At 39.4% G+C, this 22,964-nt stretch overlaps 1 long non-coding RNA gene across 3 annotated transcripts; it reads left to right on the top strand.

The window, feature by feature from the left end:
* Positions 1-916: 916 nt before the first annotated feature.
* Positions 917-21,009, top strand: LOC111608020. 3 transcript variants are annotated; one of them, XR_002752492.1, is made up of 5 exons: positions 917-4,018; positions 4,530-4,701; positions 5,108-5,302; positions 5,519-5,982; positions 20,292-21,009. It is a non-coding gene; the product is annotated as an uncharacterized LOC111608020 (long non-coding RNA). The 3 variants fall into 3 exon arrangements; XR_002752491.1 differs by having other exon boundaries at positions 917-4,701; XR_002752490.1 differs by lacking the exons at positions 917-4,018; positions 4,530-4,701 and having other exon boundaries at positions 4,792-5,302.
* Positions 21,010-22,964: the final 1,955 nt, after the last annotated feature.

Genomic DNA, 22,964 nt, shown 5'->3' with positions numbered 1-22,964 from the left:
CAATTGAAGAAGTTCAGCAAAGTATCCTAAAACACTGTAGAAATGTTGAAGACAGAAAGAAAGTAGTAAAAGTGTGAGCACTTTATAACCCCTGTGATTGCACATACCAGACTGAAAACTATAATCTCTTTCATAACTCACTATTATGGCATTTATGTTCCCCAATAGCATATAATATTATTATTTTTGTTGTTTTGAAAACAGTGTAAAGGCTTAAAGTTTTATTCAATTTACATACATTATATTTATGCATATACAATTTCATTACAGTGTTGCATATGCTTTTTATTTTTGAAAAACATTTGTCCTATTAAACATTTCTTCTGTTTTACTTTTTCATCACAATCTGTTTCAGATCATCAAACAAATTTTAAAACTGGACAAAAATAACATAGATAAAGGCAAAAATACAGATAAAAAAATCTAGAATTTATTAAGGGAAATTAAACTGAATAACAAAAATTATATGAGCAAAACAGTTCATGCTATAAATGTCACAACAGATAAAATTGGTGCTTTTACAAATATATAAAAATATAAATATAAAAAAATATATAAAAACAACCAATATATACATTGGTTGTTGATGGTGTCTGTTCTGTTGTTATGATCCTGTTTAATTATTTACTAGTACTGCTGGTATAATCAAGCCATACATTGTTTGTTTGTGGATCAAGAGGGAAAATATTTTTGTTTTGCCCATTTTTCTCAGGGGTCTCAAACTCCAGTCCTCAAGGGCCACAGTCCTGCAACTTTTAGATGTGCCTCTGCTGCACCACACCTCAATAGAATAATTAGGTCATTAAGGCTCTGGAGAACTGATCTACACAAGGAGGAGGTAATTAAGCCATTTCATTCCAGTGTTTTGTACCTGTGGCACATCTAAAAACTGCAGGTCTGCGGCCCTCGAGGACTGGAGTTTGAGACCCCTGAGTTAGATCATGTTTGTCACCAGTAGAGGGCAGACTCGTGTCTTTTCTGTATTAGCCGTTCCTGATTCTGTAACATAAAAACCGTATTGGAACCATTAGGACCATTAGAAGCTGTTTTTTGTATCCGAGAACCTCTTGTCCCCAACCTTTATGTTATCTATTCTCAACAGCAGGATAATGGTTGTTGGGTGTCATTAGGTAAATGTTATGGTGATGCCACTTGCCTGGGATCACATGCCAGAGTTGTATCATCCAGCACACTTGAAGGCACTTTTCTTTTTATACAGGGCTCCAACTCTCCACTCTGCCTCGTCTCTCACTCCAACCTCACACGTGACTCTCTGGCACCTTTCGGTTGCCGCGTTGTGTGAGAACTTAGGGAAAGTGTGTTAGATCTGTGCAGAGATGTCTTATCACCCCTGGCTCCACTGGATCAAACTCACTGGCCCAGATGCCAACTCAAGAGTGAATTATCGTTGAGAGGGTGCCTAAGAGAGATGGAAATAGACAGAGAGGAAAGAGGGGGGAGGTGAGAGGTAGAAATGTGTTTTATAGAGTGGGTGCCCTTTTTGTATTGATTAGCATTGTTTTGGCTACAGATGGAAATTAAATTGTTTTCTCTCTCCTTTAGTTCCCTCCTGACTTGCTTCTTTTTTTTTTACTCTTTGCACTTGCTGACCTTCTTCCCACTCATTTTTCTACTGAGCTTAACCTGTGTAGGCAATCTTCATCACTAGCTGTAAGACTGATTGCTTTACTCTCTCCTCAAGCAATTACTTTTTTCGAAAAGTCACAGGTAAGTTTTGCTCATTAGATTTTCTATCCACTAACTAATCCTGACACAGCCCTCCAGATCTCACCTATGTCTCTGCAAAGTTCTTCTTAAAACAATTGATTTCCCCCCCCCAAACTCTTTATCTGCTCAATTGCTGGTCTAATATTCTTCTATGATAATAGGAACCCAGACAGAGATGCGTAATCCACAAACGTGCAGTCATTCCAGTCTCATGCGCCTCACAGGTGTCATGATTTTGCAGATAAGTATTGGAAATGAGACCACTTGACCTCGAAACGTGATAGCGCTTTTGCAGTAGCGGCTCCTTTTCTCAACGCGTCTGGCTGTATCAATGGAGCCCACACGCATGCACCGCATGCAGCCCGCTTCGCCTTTAAAAACATATTGATTTCTCTCTTTCACGGGGAGCTTAACGCGATCGATTGCAGGGGCCCTTTCAAGTATAAGCATCTCTTCCCCTAACGCACATGCTGCCTTTTCCCCTCAGGTAATGATTGTCCTTGGTCTGGGGGAATAGTTTGTCTGCATTTAGAAGAAGTGTTTCTCTTTTCATCCAATCCATCTCCCTCCTCCTTGTGTTACCAGCCCTGTGGTTAGGTATGGAACATGAATTTACTTACTGAAAAAAAAAAAAAAACGAATCAAATGCAGAGCACACCTTCTTTGACCTTTTATTATTAAACGCTTTCAGATTTAGCGCCTCCTTTTTCCACCTGTTAGTGGTTCCACATCTTTGTGCATCTGCATTCCAGCATGTACTCCATTTTCTCTAAGGTTTTTATGCAGACATTTCCCACTTTAGATGAAATAAGATGCTTCTTGTAGTGGCCTGCCAGTTTCTGACATCAGTCTGAATAAAGTACGACCCACACTTCACTTTCGTCTCGGTTGCTTGACAGCTTTCATGTCTGCTTGTTTCAAGTCACCACATAACATCTAAATGAGATCAAGATCTGGACTTTGACTAGATCTAGGACTGTATAGCTAATGATTCTCAGCAAGCCCTTGTTGGATTTCTTGGCATGTTTTGGGTTATTGTCAGGCTGCAGGTTCTTGTTCTTTTTTCAGATTTTCGAACTTTCCTCAGGAACAGTAGATTCATAGCGGATTCTGTGATGGCACACGGCCAGCAAAGCATCTCCAAACCACGACACTTCCAAGTGAAGTAGTTCCAATTTTCAGTAAAACTTTGAAATCATCTTCATCACCTGAAGGTGACTAAAAGTTGAATTGCTCTGTAAATCTTGTGGATGATGTCATTCATTTCTTTATTCTCTATAAATACTGTAAAACTTGGCAACAGCTCTGTTTTTCTCTGAGCACTCTTGTTGCTTTCTCAACAAGAGTGGAAGCAGCAATACTGTCATTTCCCACATTTCCTGCATTTTGATTGCCTTTATTTTAGTTCCTTTATTTTATTCCCTTGACTACGGTCTAAACACAACATCCACTTCTGCTGCAAAAATCATTAAAGTATGTTGTGATTAACCTTCACGATAAATGAAAAACTATCTTAACTATCTAAATAGATAATTGAAAAATGTTTGGAGAGAATAAAGCGATTGTCCTCAGTTTTCTTATTGAATGAGTTTGTGTTCTTAGTGTCAATGGGGGGGAAAAATAACTTTCTTGAATCATTTATATGTCCTCCCTGCTCTTTGGAAACTCAGCTATGAACGTGAAATTCTCACTACAGAGTTTCAAGTATTTGTGGTATGAACAGGCTTTAACATCATTAACGCAAATATTTTATATGTATAACATAGTCTTTTTTCCCCCCAGTGCATTCCAAATTATACAATACCTTGCAAAGTATTCATATTCTTTTAACCATTTCATATTTTGCTAGATTGCAACTGAAACACTTCTATGTATTTTAATGGGATTTTGTGTGATAGAGGAACGTAAAGCAGAGTGCAGATGTGAGGTCGAATTTTAAAACGATGAATAGTTGCCAACCGTTCTACTATAGAGCTGAAAGTATGTTTGTTGTCATCATGCCAGAAGGTGAAGCCGGCCTCAAATCTCTAACTGGTTTGTTCTGCATTCAGCTCTTTCCATCATCCCATAGACTCTGACCAGCTAAATCAACCCTACAGCATGACACCTCCACCACCTTGTTTCAGAATGGAAATTGTGTGCTCAGAATAATGCATGGTGTTAGTTTTGCTTAACACATGTCTGAAGATTCTTCCAGAGCAGCTGTGGATCTCTGCAGCTCCTCCAGAGTTACCACCGGCATCTGTGATTCTTCTCTGGTAATGGTCTCCTTCCTGACCCATCAGCGGAGGTAGGCGGCCATGTTTGAACTCTGTTTGATTCTATTGCTAGCTGAGCATAATCGTTTGAGCTGGATCTTAATAAACGTATAAAACAAAAGGGATGTGAAAGTAAATGAACACCACAGTTTTAGATTTATTTGTAGAAAATATTTAAAACTTATAATTTTCCTCCACTTCAGTTATCCTCTGGTTTGTCTTGATCTTTCATATAATATCCCAATAAGACCAGGAGATGTACATGGTTCTAATGTGATCAAATTTAAAAAAGTTCAAGGGGTATAAATACTTTGGCAATTTGATGTATGTAGTCATAAAATGTACAGTTCCCTGTAGCCTTAGTTGAAGTAAACATGCTTTAAATCTCATTTATAATTTAAAGCTCAGCTGAGTATGCCTTGGGTTTTACCATGATTAAGACCTAAGTGTGCAGATCTACTAATGATTTAATTCAGATGTTTGAGATTTATAATGTTTTAAATTCACATGATTTATCTTGAGTCTGTGCTTTTCTCCCGAAAGTCGAGTGCTGCATGTGAAACTCCTTGCAATGTGCAGAACAATTAAATCTCTGCCGTGACAAGTGGTGCGTTCTCCTATGCCCCCACTGGCCTACTATCGACTCGCAGCTCTCTCTCACACCCCCGCTGCCCCCTTCCCGCCTCCTGCTGTCTCAACAATTAAATCAGTCAAGGTGAGTAGACTTTCCATTCCTCTTTAATAAAAAAAAAACAGTCGCCTTTTTTTTTTTTTTTGCAAGCAACCTTTTGCAGATTTGTGAGATTGTGTTGATCTTAAACTTGCATCCTTCTGACTTCATGCTTTCATGATGTCATCATGTAAGTTCATATTTCAAAAGCAGTCCGTTTTAGAGTAGTTCCTCTGCAAACATTGACCGTCCACGCAAACTTGGCGCATGCATCCACCGCGAAAAACAGATTCTCACTCTGTTTTGGTCATCGTTTTTGTGTTGTACAACATATGTATTTCTAAAGTTGATCCTCCAGAGCCGTGAACAACCAAACCTTTCCCCCTCCCCCATCTGTATTTCTCTTTCTGCCCCTTTTTGCCCCTCTGTCCTGTTCTGTGTCTCCTGCAAGCTGACTCTCTTTCCTGTGTGCTGGGGGCCAGCAGAGGGGAAGTACACAAGGAAAGAAAAGCACTCCCTGAGTTCAAGTGCACAGGCTTTAAAGACACAGCTGGCTTCAGCAAACCCAACCGATCGACGAGGGAAAATCAGCCGTGGAAGGGCAGAATAATACACCACTGACAACGTGGTGGTGTACGTAGATGCGGTATGGGAATTGTTTTATAAAGAGAGGAGACATTTGAAAAAAAAAGAAAAGAAATCCCAACAGGAAAACTGAGGAAAAATGTCTCCTCCCCCTTTTTTTTCTCCATATATACTCCCTCCCACCTTGTGCTCCCTCCCTCGCTCTCTCCTTCGTTTCTATCCTGCGTACATATACACACTCCCACAAACACGGTGACTGATGTCTTTCCCTTCTCAGGCCTGCTCCGATTTTCTCAGCAACCCTTTCTGCAGCTCCAAGACTTTCCATTTGTTCTCGGGTGAAGCATCCGGTGGAACTGGTTGTGCAGAGCTCTGGCACATGCTGTCCCAGATACACACTCAGCAGCAGCAGCAGTGGATCAGCGTGCCTCTCACTTTACCGCCTGTGACTTTATCCGCTGCCTTTCCCCTCCAGCGCTCCTCCTCGCAGGACCGACTTCCTTTGTCCATAAGGCATGTTTTCCTTTCAAAGTGCTGAATGCCAAGGGATGAAGAACAGACAAATGGTGTTTGGGGAGAAGATAGGGAGGCATCAATGGATAAAATCTGACATTACTGGAGTGCCATGGAGATGCCAGAGTGCAAAACGACTTTAAAAAAAAACACAAACGAGACTAAGAATGAGGGAACGGAGAGGAAGAATCAGATTGGAGTCGGGAAAGAAGAAACTTTGGAAAAAAGGTAAAAAAAAATAGGGTAAATTAACTAATAGCAGTGCATTGTGAGCTTGATTTACAAGAAATATATTCGTAGCTCTGTTTTTCTGTGTTTTCTGGTTTTCGCTGTGTGCGTTTTTGTGTTCTCGGCTCTGTTTGGTTTTGTCCTTTTCCTCCCTCCCGCCTTGCAACATTTTCCCTCTAGCCCCAGCTGTTCTCCCTTAGCTGAAAAGGCATGTTTGCCTAAAGAAAACTTGTATGAAATAAGTTCAGTTCTAGCTGATGGCTTGGTGTTGGTGCTGGGGCCCAGATAGGAACGATGAAGGAGAAGGAAGAGTGAAATTTTGCCGCTCCGTTATTCTTTCCCTTGTAAATTGTTATTCTGCTATCTCTGTGTCCTGTGAGTGGTTTTGGACTTGTGTTACTTATTCTACTTTCTGTTGATATGAATCTGAAGAATGACACAAAGTATTCGAATCATTCATCCGTCATCCTCCCCGCCTCGGAATCGACGCGGCCCACCCCTCTACTTCCCGTCTCTGTTTGTTTTTGGTCTCAGTATGCGTTCCCCGTTATACGGCTAGAAACTAAACATCATCTCTGTTCTTCTAAACATCCACAAACACTGAAAGTAGCAGCCTGAATCCCCTAATGCTTTATGCCCAAGCCTACACATGACATGATGAAGTGTGTTTGCAAACCTCCCTCCATTGTTTCACAAGGACAGACGTTTTTGAGGAAACCTTCTCGTCTTCGTTGTTGCTCCTAAGATTGCCCACCTTCATCTCCAAATGTAACAAGCTCTCACTCTATTCAAACTCTCGGTGATTATTGCTCTGCCATTTACTGCCATTTGGCAAAGCGCAAATGTGGGGTGTGTTCTGATCAGTGGGTAAAAAATGATCAAGTAATGTTAGCTCGATGATTTCAATAGATGGTGCTAACAAGATTGAACTCTAGCTGAAAATAATGATAAAAGTAGATATTGTTGCAACAATCTAACATTATACTTTGGTATTAGTCTCTTTTTCAGCTGTACAAATAGGTTGTACTATTATGTTAATGTTAATTATGTTAATTATGTTAAAAGAGATAGTTGAACTAAAGCAATGAGCTTTTATTTTGTTCATGTGAACTGACTGATTTCAACTAGAGACGCAACAATCTCTCACAAATTTCCCTTGATGGGCTCTGATCAGCGATCATATCATCAGTCATTTGTTTTTCCCTTTTCATGAAATGCATCACAGCTAAGAACATTCACCAGTTGGGATCTGTGAACTTTTCAACCAACAGCTAAATTTGATACGCTTTTAGTATTATAAAAACCCAAATAAATTTAAGGGGCAAATGAGTCTGATTTCTGCTGGGTAAAAGTCCATTTCACACACACTCACTCAGCTGTCACTTTATTAACAATGAAAAATATGTTTCTGAACATGACATTTACCTGCTGTGTTTTCTCAAATTTTCACTTTTACAACATGGCCAAGGTTTATTAGACATGAGACAAATTAAAACACCCAACTTAGTGAGTGGAGTGGAGTGGTGTCGGCCAGAGATCAAAAATATATACATATAAATATATATATCATTTAAACATTTCAAAGTTTCTTTAATGAAACATGCTGGAGACGTTTCTCCAGGTTTTAGCAACATAATAACACAGCATGACCCTCCTGTACCTAATGTTGAGCACTGCTGGTCAGCTGCCTCTTCTAGTTTTCAATTCTATATATATTAAAAATAAATAAATTTAGCCCTTTGGTAACATTTTTGTTTTGCATATTGTGAACAGTCATGGTTTGTAAGCTGAAGGAGTGTCACCCATTACTCTGATTAAGGTAGCAATACTTTAAAACTACAGGTGGAAAGCTACAAGCAGTGCATATGTTCATCCCCAAGATATCCAAGTAGCTAGCCTGAGTAATTAACCAGATATTAGCTCACTATGCTTATGTGACTCTATAAATAGCAAAAAGTATAACCACATAGAAAACAAGAACAAAACCTCTATTTTTCATTCAAGTCTCAGCATGAAAACCACAATGATAATAAATGTAGGCTAGAAATAACAGAAGAAATTAAGTCATCGATATGACGGATTATTTTAGCAGCAGAGGGAACAATTGTTGCTCCTCCATTTTAAATTAAGATAATTCCTTCATCTTATAATTTTAGCTTAAAATTTCCCTCTACATGCTGGTAGGTTTGTCCTGTTATCTCGCCACGGCAGTGCAAGGTGGCAGGACCTCTGCAGGGATAAAATGTTGTTCCTTTCTCATCCAGCTCTTTGTAAACTATCATTTTGACGTCGAAACACCTGCGTTTGCAGGTAGATCTATTGGTTTTTTTTCCTAAATATCCTCTTTTATTTTCTTTTTCTATCTCTTTGCTATCATTCCTTTGTAGCTTTTGACACATGTATGCAAGTCATGAAGCTGCTTTGAAATAAATATCTCCATTCTGCTAAGTTTGTGAATCGAAAGTTACGTTTTTTCAAAACTACAAGAGCAATGAATATGTCAGGGCAATTGAGAGCTGCTCAGAAAGCTTTGTTCATGTGATAACACTCAAATTGTAAAAGCTTTTCAGACCTTCAGCTCATCTCAACAGGACTGCTTTCATGTAACAATGCTATACACTTTGGCAGAAATAATGGATTGCCTCGGATCATTTTAGCAAAAAAAATAAATAAATAAAAATAAAGAATCCATTGGGTATGTTAAACCTTTTCAACTCCACGCTGCCACTCGCTGCTCCCCAGCACATCTAAACATCAGAGTGGACAGAAAGGCATTTATGTGTTTCACCTTTTGAAACATAACTCGCCCTTCGCTATCAACTATGTAGCTCGGATGTGAAAGAGACGGGAAAAGTCTGCTGTGTGGGAAAAGGGCCACACACAGCAGGCTCCGAGGTCCGGCACGGAGAGAAAGCGCCGCACAATGTGACCGCTGTAGATGTACGCAGCCGCTCTCTCACGGCCAGAGTGAGAGCCGTTCCCCCTGGACTCGGTGTTCCAGTTGCATCAGTGTTTGTCTGCCTTCTCGAGGACACGGGGGCTGAAATGGGGCTGGAGCAAAAAGCTCCATCTGGATACCCAAAGGGCTTCTCTACATTATTAGAACAGCACTAATACTCTTTGTCTCCGTTGCGCTAAAGTCCACTACCAGTTTAAATCTCTTTCGTTGTGTTTGGTTCTGATACAAGAGGTTTATTGGTAATAAATGAAATGTATCACTTTCTAATTTGCATTTAATTACACTCATCTGGCAGTTACAAACAAGTTGCTGCTAACCATAGTTATGTTATAAAATGGGATGAGAGGATTTAGATTTGATAAGCTGGCTATCCAAAGCACACCCGGAAGTCCACATTGCTCAAAAAGAACAAAATTAAAGGTTTTGAAACGGCTTAGTCAAAGTCTTGACTTAAATTTGAATCAGAGTCTATGGTTTAACTTTACACAGAAAAACCCATATTATGGTTGAATTAAAAATAATTATGAAAATAAGAGTTGAGTCAAAATTCCATCTGAATGAAGTGAATGCCAGTGTTTGCAAATGCTTGATTGCAGTCGTTGCTGCCAAGGTTGTGCAGCCGGTTATTAGGTTTAGAGGCCAATTACTTTTTCACGGGATTGTTGTCTGAGATTAAAGACAACAATGCTTTGATCTCTGACAACAATTAAGTGTGTTAAATGTTCCCTGAGGCTCTTAAGTGTGGTGGAAAAAAACAAAACTAAAAGAAATCAGTAAGAAAATAGAAAATTATTCATTTTCTCTGATTCTAAATTAATATCCTATTAATTATTTTAGGTATAACAATGTCATCTCTCGTATTTATTTGTTTTGTTTTCCATACTTGCCCTCAGAATAACCCACAAACTTCACTGTTTTTCTGTTGTTTCTTACTGAGAAGTGAGGGTCGCTAGCAAACCTGCACTCTGCTGTTTCATAGACATGCTTGTTGCTTGCCTACTGCTGTTTTAAAGCAGCATTAGTTTAAAAACAGGAACAGGGTGGCCCTACTTTTCCACAATTGACTGTCTGTTTTTCAACTGGAAATATTCCCTCACTGCTGTATTTGTCGGTCTTGTAATTGAGAGAAAAGTGCAGCAGGCTTCAGTTGACCAGCATTATGCAACAGGTGTGGGAGGGGCAGCGCTGTGTCCTTTGTTCCCCATAGCTGCACAAAACTCTGACCACTTCTGAACTTTACCCAGTACCTGGTAAGGACCTTAAACAGTCTTAGTGGTATAAAGGAAAAGTCGAACATTTATTTTATTTCTAAAAACCTGCGTTTACTTTTATTCCCCACCGATGCTTAATGCAATCCTCCAGCGTACAACAGAAACACAGTTTTAAATCTTCACCTTCAAACCTATTTCTTAAAGTCCAAGTCAGTGTGGACTGGCTCTATCACACTGAGCTTTATGTACTATAGCTTATAAATACTACAACTTGTCCTGTACTATGTAATACCTGACTTATCCGCTTACTTTGTGCTTGTTTTTGTTAGTTTTCCCATTCTAGTACAGTTCCACTGTAACAGAGTAACTCACTTTGTTTAAAATATTTCATAATCGTTAAATAGTCTCTAAGTCTTTTATTTTTCATAAGCTAGAGCAAAAGGACTCGGCCATTATATTAAAGAAGATCGTTTTAAGATGCAATAAATTAAGACCAAACTATATGGCTACAAGGGACATGTAATTGTACTATGTGAATGCCGAGTGTTAGGTGGTGTTGGAGAAAAATCATTTCCCTTTCTTAGTGAGCATTTCAAAAAGGCCTGACAAATTGAAACATTCCTCTCAGCAAGCATTTTTGATTTTTAGATCCTACAATTCAGCATGACCCAAGAAAACATGAGGAACTTGAGAAAAGGGTGTGTGCCGTTTCAGTGAAAGAGCAAGTCAGAAAATATTTTCTGATTCTACTTAGACAAATCAGAAATGTTTCACGAATTATAACGTGTTGATTTTGGTACCAAAGAAAAAATCAAAACGGAGAAATTAGCTGATGCAAAAGTGACAATAAGGTAAAGCAAAATTTGCCCCGTGTTGGTGCAGGAGTGCAACCGTACATATAAGTCAGTTAAATTTGAGGTTCTTTGTTCTCCACTGACATGGTGCAGCAAAAACAGGACCAAATGCAAGTTCTGTTTACTTATCTTAAACAAAGAAAATCATTTTTGACAAGGGGCTCTAAGAAATCTTCACAGTAAAATGAAAGACATAGAAATGTCCATCTTGAGCTAATGGAAGGTCATAGGTCATTCAGAAAACTGTCTATGTTAAAGATCTGCCTACACCATGCTGCTACACTGAATGAATAATGAGGGTTTGTTTTAGTCAACTTGACCTTCTTGTATATTTGTGCACTGCGAACACATAATCAGTTCTTTATTTCAAACGTTTGACGTGGGGAGTCTCTTGAGAGATATGCACGGCAGATTTGTTACATAATTTCCTCATGCTTCATTTGAAAATTACTTGATATTTATGGCCAGTTGTTCTACTTCTAGTTTGATATGATAGAAATGCAGCTGTAGCTTAAACTACCATCTCCAAAATCATAACACATCAAACCTCTAAGCAGCAGAAGGCGACATCCTGTCTTGTCACAGTTTCACCAGCATTGGATCATGACTGCAAAAAACCTGTTCTGGTCTGATGTATCTCAATTTGAGCTGCAGCATTCAGGGATAATGCATCGTGTCACAAAGCTCAAACCATCTTAAGCTGGTTATGCTAAACATGACCATAACTAAGTGCTCTCCAAAGCCTCTGGATCTTGGGGTAAGAGAGCACTTTTTGGGATGCACATGGCAGGAGATTCGCGTCATGGATGTGCATCCAAACAATGTGCAGCAAAGGCAAGATGCTGACAAGAGTCTGTAAGAAATGCTTCCAACATCGAGTTAAAAAGTGTCTCAACCCGATACTAACAAGGTGCAATAAAGCGGCCATTGAAAACAATCATTCATAATAACACACCTATGTGCAACAAAATCCCGCAGATTGCCCTTCTGTGGGTGCGAGTTAATGTTTTCCACAACACCAAACAGTGTTGAAATTATTTCCAGTAGGCGAGTCGATATCAATGAATAGCTTCCTGGTGGGTTCGCCAGGTGGCCGCCTCGTGTGCTCAGGAGCAGGCAGAGGCGGCAAGGTGGGGGTTAATATTTGCAGGCTGCAGGAATGTGTTTGGAGTCAGCAGCGAGAATTCCTCAGTTTTGCATTAGTAGGTCACAGTGCTGCCTCTTAGCTCTCCCATATCAATCCCCTCCTGCCTGTCTCCTCTTTCTTTCTGCACATCTCTCATCTTTATTGCCACGTTCTTTCCCATCTCATTCTCGATGCACATCTTTTTCTTTTTCTGTGCTCTCTCCCTCAACTTTTGATCCTCACTATTTCCCCTCTCTTCTCCAGCGCTTTAGATGTCAGAGACATCCTTAGAGCCCCAGGAGTTGGGGGTTGGTGGGGAAAAAAGAGAGAGAGATAGAGAAAATGTCTGAGTGTACTAATGTTAGTGCAGGGTCCTCATTTATGATTTATGGGGCAGGTTTCTGACATACAGTCCTTGTTGATGATTAGGTTTCATCGTTGATTGTTTTCATCTGTGTTTTGCTTTGCTTAAGTAAATTAGGTTTTTAAAATAAGTTTATGTGAAGGCATTAGAAATTCACAGTGAACCCTACCCTGCTGACTGAAAGGATTCATTGACTAGTTTGTATTATAGATTTGTTGCAGAAACCTAATTTTCCTTCAATTAATTTATTCCCATTCATCTGTGTCTCTTGCTTTATGGATATTGATTGGACTAAAATATCTTTCTTGTCTCTAACTAAATAGCGGCATAAATTAATCCACTTGAACATATTTTTTAAAATTACTTTACATAAGGTTGGGTGAGATAGAATTGAATCTTGTGAGGATTTGGCAGCCCTGCATCATTCACAAGAAAAACACACCGCAAAAGGCTTTACAGACGAACTCGCTGTTATATGAGAGTAATAAAACAAATATGTTTTGTATGCTGATGCGTTAGGTGCTGACATGTTGTTTTCCTTTTATAAATGATGCCGAAGTTGATGAGTGCGGTATCAAAAATAGATGAAGGGTCAATGAAATATTAAAGAAGCCTTTTTTAGAACTTCTCCTTTGGTTTGGATATGACTGAAAATGCTTTCTCATCTGACATATAAATCTGACATCTCCCTCAGACCAGGTCCCACAGTAATTAAATCGTGCTCTTGGATGACGTGCATCCATTTACCTCTGGTTAAAACTAGAAAATCATTTCAGAAAGGAGCATCGCCTTGACAGTCATACCAGGTGATGGTCGTTTGATGGTCTGGAACTGTTTTACTGCTTCGAGACTCAAACCCCCCCCCCCGCCCCCCCCAACAAAAACAACTTCTGGATTGGTCTAGTCACAGTCCAGAGTTAAATCTGATTCTGTGGTATCACCTTAACCGGGTCATTTACGTATGAAATGCCTCCAGCACAGCTGAATTAAAACAACTCTGCAAAGAAGAAGACGTGAAAATTTGTTCTTCAGACTTATTGCCATTTTTGACTGTTAAGAGTAGAGCAACCCGTTATGTTTGTACGGTTGGTTTGCACAGCTTTGTTTCTCCTATATGACATGATCTGAAAACTATTTCTTTGTATTTACTTTGGTTATCACGGACTGATACACCAAGTATAATCTGAAGACAAAAAAGCAAGATCTGAAAAAATGTGAAAGGGGGCAGATACATTTTCAAGGGACGTTGCAGCTAATGTACGAATGGTACTCGTTACATTGAGCCTTCTTGTTTTTATGTCAGTGCTGATTTGAAATGCAGAAAGATTAAAAATCCAACTCTGTTGATATAATTTGAAAAACATCAATGTCACAGAATGCTGAATGTTTTTCCGAAAACTAAGAATCTCCACTTTTTTGTTTTTACAACCAAAAAAGGGTTTTAAAAGTCACAGCTGTGGATGTCCTAATGCCAAACACACATTAATACACTCTTTTGTGTTTTCATTACAATAAGAACAAACTGTTGATGAAACCCTGATTTTAAGCTGCTGGAAATTATCTATTGTTCTTTATTTTTGTGTCAATATAGGATTGTAACCTTGGTGTTGTCAGTTGCCTGCAGGTCAAAATAGTTCTTGTTTGTCACTCAGCTTTTTATTTTTGTATTTTTTTCTATTGGGTGCCTTACATGTTTCCATAAAAACAATTTAAAAGTGACGGCATCATCTTTGAAATGCTTGAGTAAATGTCGTCCACCATCATGTAAACTTATGGCCCTATAAGCTTTTAAATATGCCTAGATTTTTAATACTAACACTTAATTTATTGCTTCTTTCTTTTTTTATTTCAATCTAATGTATTTGTTTTGTGCGATGTTTGATTATTCTGTATGTGTTGCTCTGAAGGAATTTGTACAAAATTAGTCCATGATGCAATAAGGCAGAGCCCGACCGAATCGTGTCAAAAGGAAGATGTAATAAAAAAACACTGCAGGGCTTCTGAAAATGGCATTATGGATGTCTAAGCAATTAAAATCAAACAATTACTGTTCTATTATTTTCTAAAAGTGTTTTTGGTCAACGGAAGATAAAGATTTTATGCTTCTTTGCCATCCAGTCTGAAACCTGCCATCAGCAGCCCAATGTATGCTGCAGTTTTAGAAATTGGCTAAACTTGTGGTGACATGGCCAAATAAAAAACATTAGTTTAGGTCGACAGGCATCGTTACCTTGCGTAAAACAAGGAATAAGTAAGCTAAATAAATGTTTTATTTTTTTTAAGTCAATCAAGTTCCTGTTTCTAAACCATTTAGATCTCAAATTTTAATCGGAACTGAAAGTCTTTCAAAACTAATAAGCTTAGCATACTGACAATTCTGAAATTTGTAGAAAACACTCACCTCATATCTCCTAATAATATCTTATTAATTTTGATTAATAACAGAAAATATAAAGCCTAAAAAGTCGACAAAAATAACATTCAGTCTTGCCTTTCTGACCAACAACACTGATATTCACACTCCTCCCAGTAGGTGGCGGTAATGCCTTTTAAAGTTCGTTTACCAACTGAAAAGTTGATGCACAGAAGGTGGAGTAACTCAAACTTTGGTGTTGGCTCAGTGAAAAACATTGAAACATTGTCGAAAGCACAGACAACAGAGCGATTTGTTACAAAGTTCTGCTTGGTTCACCAAGAAGTATAAGTACATCTAATATGACTATGAATGTGAATCTGTTTAAAATGTCCTTTGTCAACCAAAATGTAGTTGAAAACTCATTGGTATTGTGTGAAATATTATTTCATAAAACATGATTAATTTACGGTTAAATATTTACAAACTTCAAATGAGTGAATAAATTTGACATTTATCAAGATTGGGTTTTTTTGTGGCTTTTCTAAAGCAAAGATCAAATATTTTTAAAATCATTTTATCTTTAATCACTGTGCCACTAAAAAGAACATCTTTAGTTTACTTAAAATGACTCTCGCTATTCAATTAAGCAAAGAGGCAAAAAATATGTAAGTCAGATTTATGCACTTTAAGCGTATTAATTTACTGACAGTGGTTTGAAGTGTCACTATATCTCCTCTGGTAACATATTGATGGCATTCACAAGGCTCTCCATTACACTTTGCAGTGATAGACATGCTCTGCGATGGTGTTGGAGGTGTCAGCGATGCCTGCATCACACATCGTCTCCCTCGAGCGTGCCAGTTCTCTGGTGCCAGACAGAGAGAGGAGGAGGAGGAGGAGGAGGAGGAAGGGAGAGTGTGGTGTGAAGAAAGTAAGGGAAAATAAAGATGAAAGCTTAAAGAAATAAAGTTGTTCAAGAACTGGAGACAAAGTGGGTTTGAAGTGAGACAAAAAGCATCGAGAAATGAGGGAAAGGGTTTCATGCCAGAAAATAAAGGAGGTGAAGGGTTTATTTTTGCATTTAATGCCAGTCAGATGGGCCAGTATTATGTTGTTATGGTATTATAGACTTGGCAAAAATACCACGATTTCACAGTATTCAATTCAATTCAGTTTATTTATATTGCTGCATTTCACACAGCACGTCATCTCAAGGCACTTTACCAAAAAAGTCAATTGAATTTAGTTATATACGTTCCAAATTGCTCATATAAAACCAATGTTGGGTGTTGATGGGTAATTTGAACATCCATCCATCCATCCATTTTCTAACACCCTTGTCCCTAGTGGGATCTGCAGGGGGGCTGGTGCCCATCTCCAGCTAACGTTCCGGGCGAGAGGCGGGGTTCAGGTCACCAGTCTGTCACAGAGCAACTAATTTGAACAAAAATTGTCTAAATATTATTTAAAACAAAACCAAAGCTATGTTAATTATAACTCGTGAAGGGACTTTATTATTTAATTGTAATAATAGTAATTCATTTTATATATGTTTGTTTCTAAGTTCTCAAACAATATAAAATCAAATAATGCAACATAGCAAATAAAAACAAACAAAAAGACCAAATCCACTTAAAAACATGCACTAAATGTATTGCTTTTAAATATTCAATATATATTAGATATTGTGTATTTTCACTATGGTGGTCTTACACTGAAACTGAATTTAAATTCATCTCACTGCTTGTGAGTAGAGTGGAAATTTATGATTAATTTTTCAAAAATATTTTTATTTGAAAACACCTACTTCCTAAGTCATTACCATAAATAAAACTTATTTTAGACAGATTAAATATTGGCATACTCAATAACAGCAGTGTAATGTTTCTTTATCCATTTTAAACAAGGACATTTATACATTTTTGGAGATTAGATGAAGTGAAATTATTTTTTAGTCCAGGTTGATACACAGTGAGATACCCGTACCAACCTAAACCTGGTTATTGAGTCATTTGTGCTTTATCATTTTTGATAAATTAAGCTTCACAGCTGTAGCTTTAAACCTCTGTTACCTTGATGAGAGTGATGGGTGGTGCTCCTTTAGTTTCCATGCCAACACTATCATCGTTTTTGCAGCTGGAAATGCTTCAAAGCAATCAAATTCTTTTTTCTTGTCAACAGATATGCATAGTCGCCTTTCTCTTTTTTTTTTTTTTTTACTGTGCAGTAGGCCTGTCCTGATAAATTTTACTGGACGATAAATTGCCCCAGAAGTTATAGCAATAATATTGTTGCTTACAGACAATGTCCAAGCAATATAATGGTAAAGGCATAATAGTGCAACAACACATTCTCAAAGGCTAATACACTTTAAATTTTAATGAACATTTAACACTGGAACAGGAAGACGTTTTAAAATATCCAAAATAAACAACAGAATAAAATAAAATGAATTACGAACTTTTTGTAAACAAAATTTTCCTTAAAAAAAAAAAGGGGGGGGGGAACATGCTAAGACCAGACTAAAGACTTTTATCATCCAGTTTTTGGTAGAAAGAGAAAAATGATTGAACTCATTTTAATTTATCATGCAATTAGTGGATTTACTGTTTATTGTGACAGGCCTACTGTGCAGTAACAGGTGGAGGAGGGGCACTACTGCACCACTCAGTGCTCCATAAGCCAGAGAAAGCACCTTTAACTTTTGCATTTTCTCTCATCAGATGGACTTTGAAGGGAACCTTAGTATAACTTCACACGGCTCAATAAAACTTTTAACATCCTTGTCGTGCTTCTGAGAATCACTTCAGCAGCTTCTCTGATCGAACGCAATGTCAAAGCAACTTTAACAAGTCAGGGATGAACAGGTCCATAGTGGAAGGGAAACCTGCTGTCTCCGGCTGCTCTCTGGTCAGCGTGGGTCAACAGGGTCACATTTGTAAGATGAAAGGAGAGGCTCCGGTTGGTTGCTTCCAAAGGGGGGAAGGAGAGGTCAGGAAGTGGCCCCAGCACAAACACCAGACTCATTGTTCAAGTTCAAGGTAACACTGAAAAGGGTTTTCATTCACTTAGCTCAGCCTGTGACGGGTCTGCGGGGTTTTTTTTTTTAAAGGGGGCTCATAATTGGAGGAAAACATTGCCCTTGGCATCGTCTGACGCTGGTGTCGTGCTGATATAATTGTAAACTAATTATGCCACTTTTATCTATTTAATTAGGGGGTTTGATGCTGACCTGAGGGGGTGGCTGGGGAAAGGGACAGCAGAAAAGTTTCTTAAAATGTAAAATGTGCTCAGATGTGACCTGTGCTCAGGTGCTCCTTCAGACAATGAACAAGGTCACAGCCAGAGGGTCAGGTGTCAGCCCTCCTCCTCTCCTCCATCCCTCTATGTTGTGTCTGCTCACTCGTCAGCTCCTCATTAAGTCCTCACAGGGGAATTTCCTGTTCGCCTCCTTTGCTTCCCCGTTCCTGCTCAAAATGGAGCAGCGTATTAGCTCTTTTTACAAAGCATGAATAATTAAATCCTTCACAGTTACTGTGCTGACGATGGGAACCAACGGCTTAAAGGTTGTAACCACACGCCAGGAATGCAAACTCCCCTTAAAGCAGAACCGAAGCAGCTGAAATTGCCAAACCTTTGCAAAGTCGAGGCTTGTAATTGATGACTTTGTGCGTTCAATAAAATACAGTACAACACACAAACACACACACGCACAGAAACACACTGGCAAATAATTCAGCGTCTGACTCACTCCCTTTAACAGAAAGTCAATAACAATACAGGAATGATTAATCAGCCTCTCGGTGGCCCCTCCCTCACTGCTCACCACCTTCCACTCTCTCTTCTCAACCCCTCTCGCCCTCTCTCAGGCTCACTATCGATCTGAATGCATTTGCTTCCCATTTATCCGTTAGCATCCCTCCCCCCATCGCGTATGCGCTGCCACTGCATCGAGCGGCCACAAAGAACCTTTTTACTCAGGAGTGTCTTACAGGGGCGCAAACGGCACACACCGATGCGGCGTGCACGCCCTCCTACACTCTTGCGGACTCTGCACTTGGCCGCATTGCACCGAGGGATTTGGCTTGATTATTCCAGGGCCGTGTTGTAGTGCAAATTAGGAGGGTCCATTTCACAGTGCAGGTGCATTACATGTGCGTGTATTTGTGTTTGTATGTTGCACACACACACACACACACACACACGCACACACACCCCTACACACTAGCCTTAGGACAAAGCGGTGTTCTTAAAGGTTTAACTGACTAACTCCCCCCCAACCAGATTTCCCCCAGCTCCCCTCTTGCCATTCTGGATGGTGGCACACAGGTTGCCATGACACCAGACTGTTTTGTCTGCCCTTTGACCTCTTTAAGGGGTTCTGTGGTAAATCAGGCATTACATGAGAGGGCCAAATACAAGAGTGGGGTGGGAGGGAAGAGGGCGGACCGCGTTTCCTCTGTAAAAATGAGGTCCAAAAGGTTCCTCTATACATCCGCTTTGTACCGAGCGAGAAGGTGGGGAGCCTCCATGAGGCTCGCAGCGAAACAAAGACACATGTGCACATGAAGGCACGGCAGCGCTCTGCAAGGGTAAATGAACTAAGCTGAAGCTCCCAGGAGGTGGGGAGTTATTATGCTCATTGTGCAGTTGGCCAGCTAAAGCTGTTTGGCTGCTTCTTTTGAAGTTATATTTATCAAGCCAGAGCAGGAGGCTTAGCACTCGGAGCTGGTGTGCGGCTTTGTCCACGCTGCAGAATGTCTGCATGTGTGTGTGCGTGCGTGTGTGTGTGCACAGAAATAGCTTTCAGATTTTGAGATTTGAACCCCCTCAAATGTGGATCTGAACAGTTTTGACAGGAGCAAATTTAAGCTGCCGTTTTGCCTCCAGTAACGTTTTTCTCTGGCACCTTTAAGCAGTGAAACTTTGAAATGAAGCTGTCTGACAGATTGACCCACTGCAGGTCATGTTGGGGTGATTTGGGTAATATCCAAATTGCATCCATTATTAACAACACTTAAGGCGCACCAAACAAAACAAATTGAGCATCAAATAATTATAATGTAACCCAGTAGCCTAAATGTCCCTTTTACTCTATTAATTCTCCTTATTTACAGGTTATAATTTTCTTTTTTTATGCGCTGTATTCTCTTTGTTTCACCTACTTTATGTATTCAATTAACCGTCTTCATGCCTTGTTCTGCACACTTTATTTACAGAAAAAATGTCGACTTTAAACATTTTTTCTAGTATCCAAATTATTTAAAAGGCAAAGGTCATTAAAATTCAGTTTGACAGAAAGATTATTTAAAACAGACTTATTATGTGAGCCGCTCATGTAATTTATTCACTGCTGGTTAACTTTGAATCCTTGTTCTTTGCAGCTTTACTTCTTTCTAATGTTTATGCCTGATGTTTTTTTGTGTGTGTGTTTTTCAGCTGGCTTCAGCTCCAGCTTTACAAGGCGCAGGCCATGATGTAAGTGATCTCAAGGTAACATCTTTCCGGAATATTTCTGTGCAATTTCTCGGCATGAAATATTTCTACGCAATACACAAACAGACACCCACAGATTAGACGGCTGTATTAATGACAATGGCTCATGGGAATTTGGCCAGACTGACCCTCAGGGAAAATAATTAATTTAGGAAGAAAGAAAAAAAAAAGATGGAAGGAAATAAGAGAGGTAGAAGCCAAAGAAGGTTGCAGTCAGTGTGACTGTACAATCTTTCCAGATAATTTATGACCGTGCTGGATATTTTTTATCTTTTGGGTGACAGGCAGGGGATTAAATATGCACTCCGAATGTCCATAACATATTCAAGCTCTTGATCTGAGAATTTCTTTCCCGACAAAAGATTTTGCCGAAGACGCTCGATAATCGCACGGGTACAAAAAGCTTAAAAGGCAGGACATATTCTGTGTGATTAGTGCTGCTACTAAATTTAGTCTGTTTAATAAAGGCAATTAGATACTACTATAGATTTTACTTGTTTGAAATTTCTGTCTAAATGACTTTTCTTATGTTTAAGTTGCATTCTAATAACATCTGATGTCTATGTCCTGCTTTTATTGTGTTTTGCTTTTTATCTTTTTTATCTTTTAATGTATGTCAAGTTTTTCTAGCACATAGTTTTGAGAGTTCTTAAAATGTTGATGTGACATTGACAGGTAAGAAAAAAATAAAATGCATATTGTACTCAGTATGGATTTTTTTTGTTTGTTTGTTTTACCCTTGTCTACATATTTGCAAAGCAAAACAACTGCTGTTTGACCCTGGCAGTATGCTCCAGTAAAAAAGCACAAAAAATCTGACAGCAGTGAATTAAGACGTTAAAAAAACGCTCATGCAGTATTCATAGTCTCGGTTCTCCTTATATATTTAGTCGAAACTGACAGCTTGGTTGGCGGTGTGCCTAAAATCTTATCCATAAACTAGCACAAGCTGCTAATTTTAGGCTGTGTTTACAGCAGATTGTGATATCTCTGAGGAGCTTTGGACCATAGATCTAAATATATATTTTGCTCTTGAATTAATTGGCCAGAAATGATTTCATCTAAGCATGTTTTGCAGCTGACGCGGTCGTGTAGGTATTAATCATTTAGCAAGCTGCTGTGATGCATCTCATGAAATGTTGAGGCAAAGGAGATGATAATAATTTGTATCAACATACCAAAGTCGGTTTCCCTACCAAGCTTCTTTTTTTTTTTTTTTCCTGATTGCACCCCCTCCGCCCCGTCTTCAGTGCCACATCAGGCACATTCTTCCAGCTCGCGTTTGATTGGAATCTCTGAAAGGGCGGCGTTACAAAAGGCCACTCACACACCAATCCCTGCCTGCGTAAACTGACAGCTGTGCCATGGCAACAGTTTGGCGAGTTGCCAGGCTCTCCAAGTTGCCAGGCGCGAGGTTCCCATGGCAACGTTCATTTTGCCATCTTGGTCGGCGAGGTTGGTGTCGACCGAGGCGGATTACCGCAGGACAGAGAATTGCTTTCACCTGGGAGGAGAAAATGCATTCATATTTCAGCAGGCCGCGGCTGCGCGCTGTAACATTAAAAAACATTGCAACATTGATGTAACCCCCCAGTCAGAGATGTTGAATGTATTATTCAAATTTGAAGCAATAGCAGTGGTTACGTATTGATATTTAATCTAAGAACTGATGCATAAAAATTCAGGCCTGACAGGACAAGAGTTTTCCATTTTCCCAGAGGTACATTGTGTTCAGTTTACAGTCAACGCCATGAAATCACAGATAGAAAAATAGTTCTGTTATGTTTGCTGGCCAACCCCACTGAGCATTCCTTTAAAAGTGACAGGGGAGACAGCGTTGCTGCAAAGTTGTGAGGATAGTGATGGAGCATGTGAGGAATTTTGAACTTGGAGTGACACCGCCCCATTTAGGAAGGGCTCTTTGAATATTTTTCATATCAATCCCACGGTAGATTTTCACAGTCCAGGCAGGCCTGCTTCGAGGCGCAGCGAGAGAAACACGGACGGATAGCTGACATTGGCACAATTACACTGCATTTCTGGGTGAATTCACTGTGAAAATATTGCAGAGATGGGGAGTTAAGTAGAGAAGCTCGCAGGTATTAAAAAGAAGATTGGCTGACCGACCAACCGTCCATCTGCCGAAAAGAAGGCAGTGGGGGGGATTGCTGCAGGAGTATGGTTGAAAGGCTAAGAGGCGGGAAGGACTGAGTGAATGAGCAGAGGGAGGAGGAAAAGTAGGGAGAAGGGGGTACGAGTTGAAAGGAAGTTGCAGACACGGATAAAGTCTTTTATGTTCCCAAAAAACTGAGGAACGATGATGAAGCTGGAAACAGCGGCCCTGGTGGCTTCTGCACCTATAAAATATTGTGAAGAATGAGACTTTATTTGCAGTGAAGTATCTCATTTTCACAAAATGTTAAACACATCCAGTTTTCTTTTGCAGTGTGGAATATTTCAGTCCAGGTTAGATGTGCATCTCAAGCTGGTTCAAATATCTAAAACAGCATTGAACAAAACAACTCTTTTGTTTTATTCAGAAATAAATTAGATGACTCATAAATCTCAAATTGTGTTTAGAGTTTTGTAATCTATGTTAGGTTAGGTCTTTGGACC

The sequence above is a fragment of the Xiphophorus maculatus genome, chromosome 3 (assembly GCF_002775205.1).
Source record: "Xiphophorus maculatus strain JP 163 A chromosome 3, X_maculatus-5.0-male, whole genome shotgun sequence".
NCBI lineage: Eukaryota > Metazoa > Chordata > Actinopteri > Cyprinodontiformes > Poeciliidae > Xiphophorus > Xiphophorus maculatus.
This window is presented reverse-complemented; position numbering and strand designations above follow the sequence as displayed.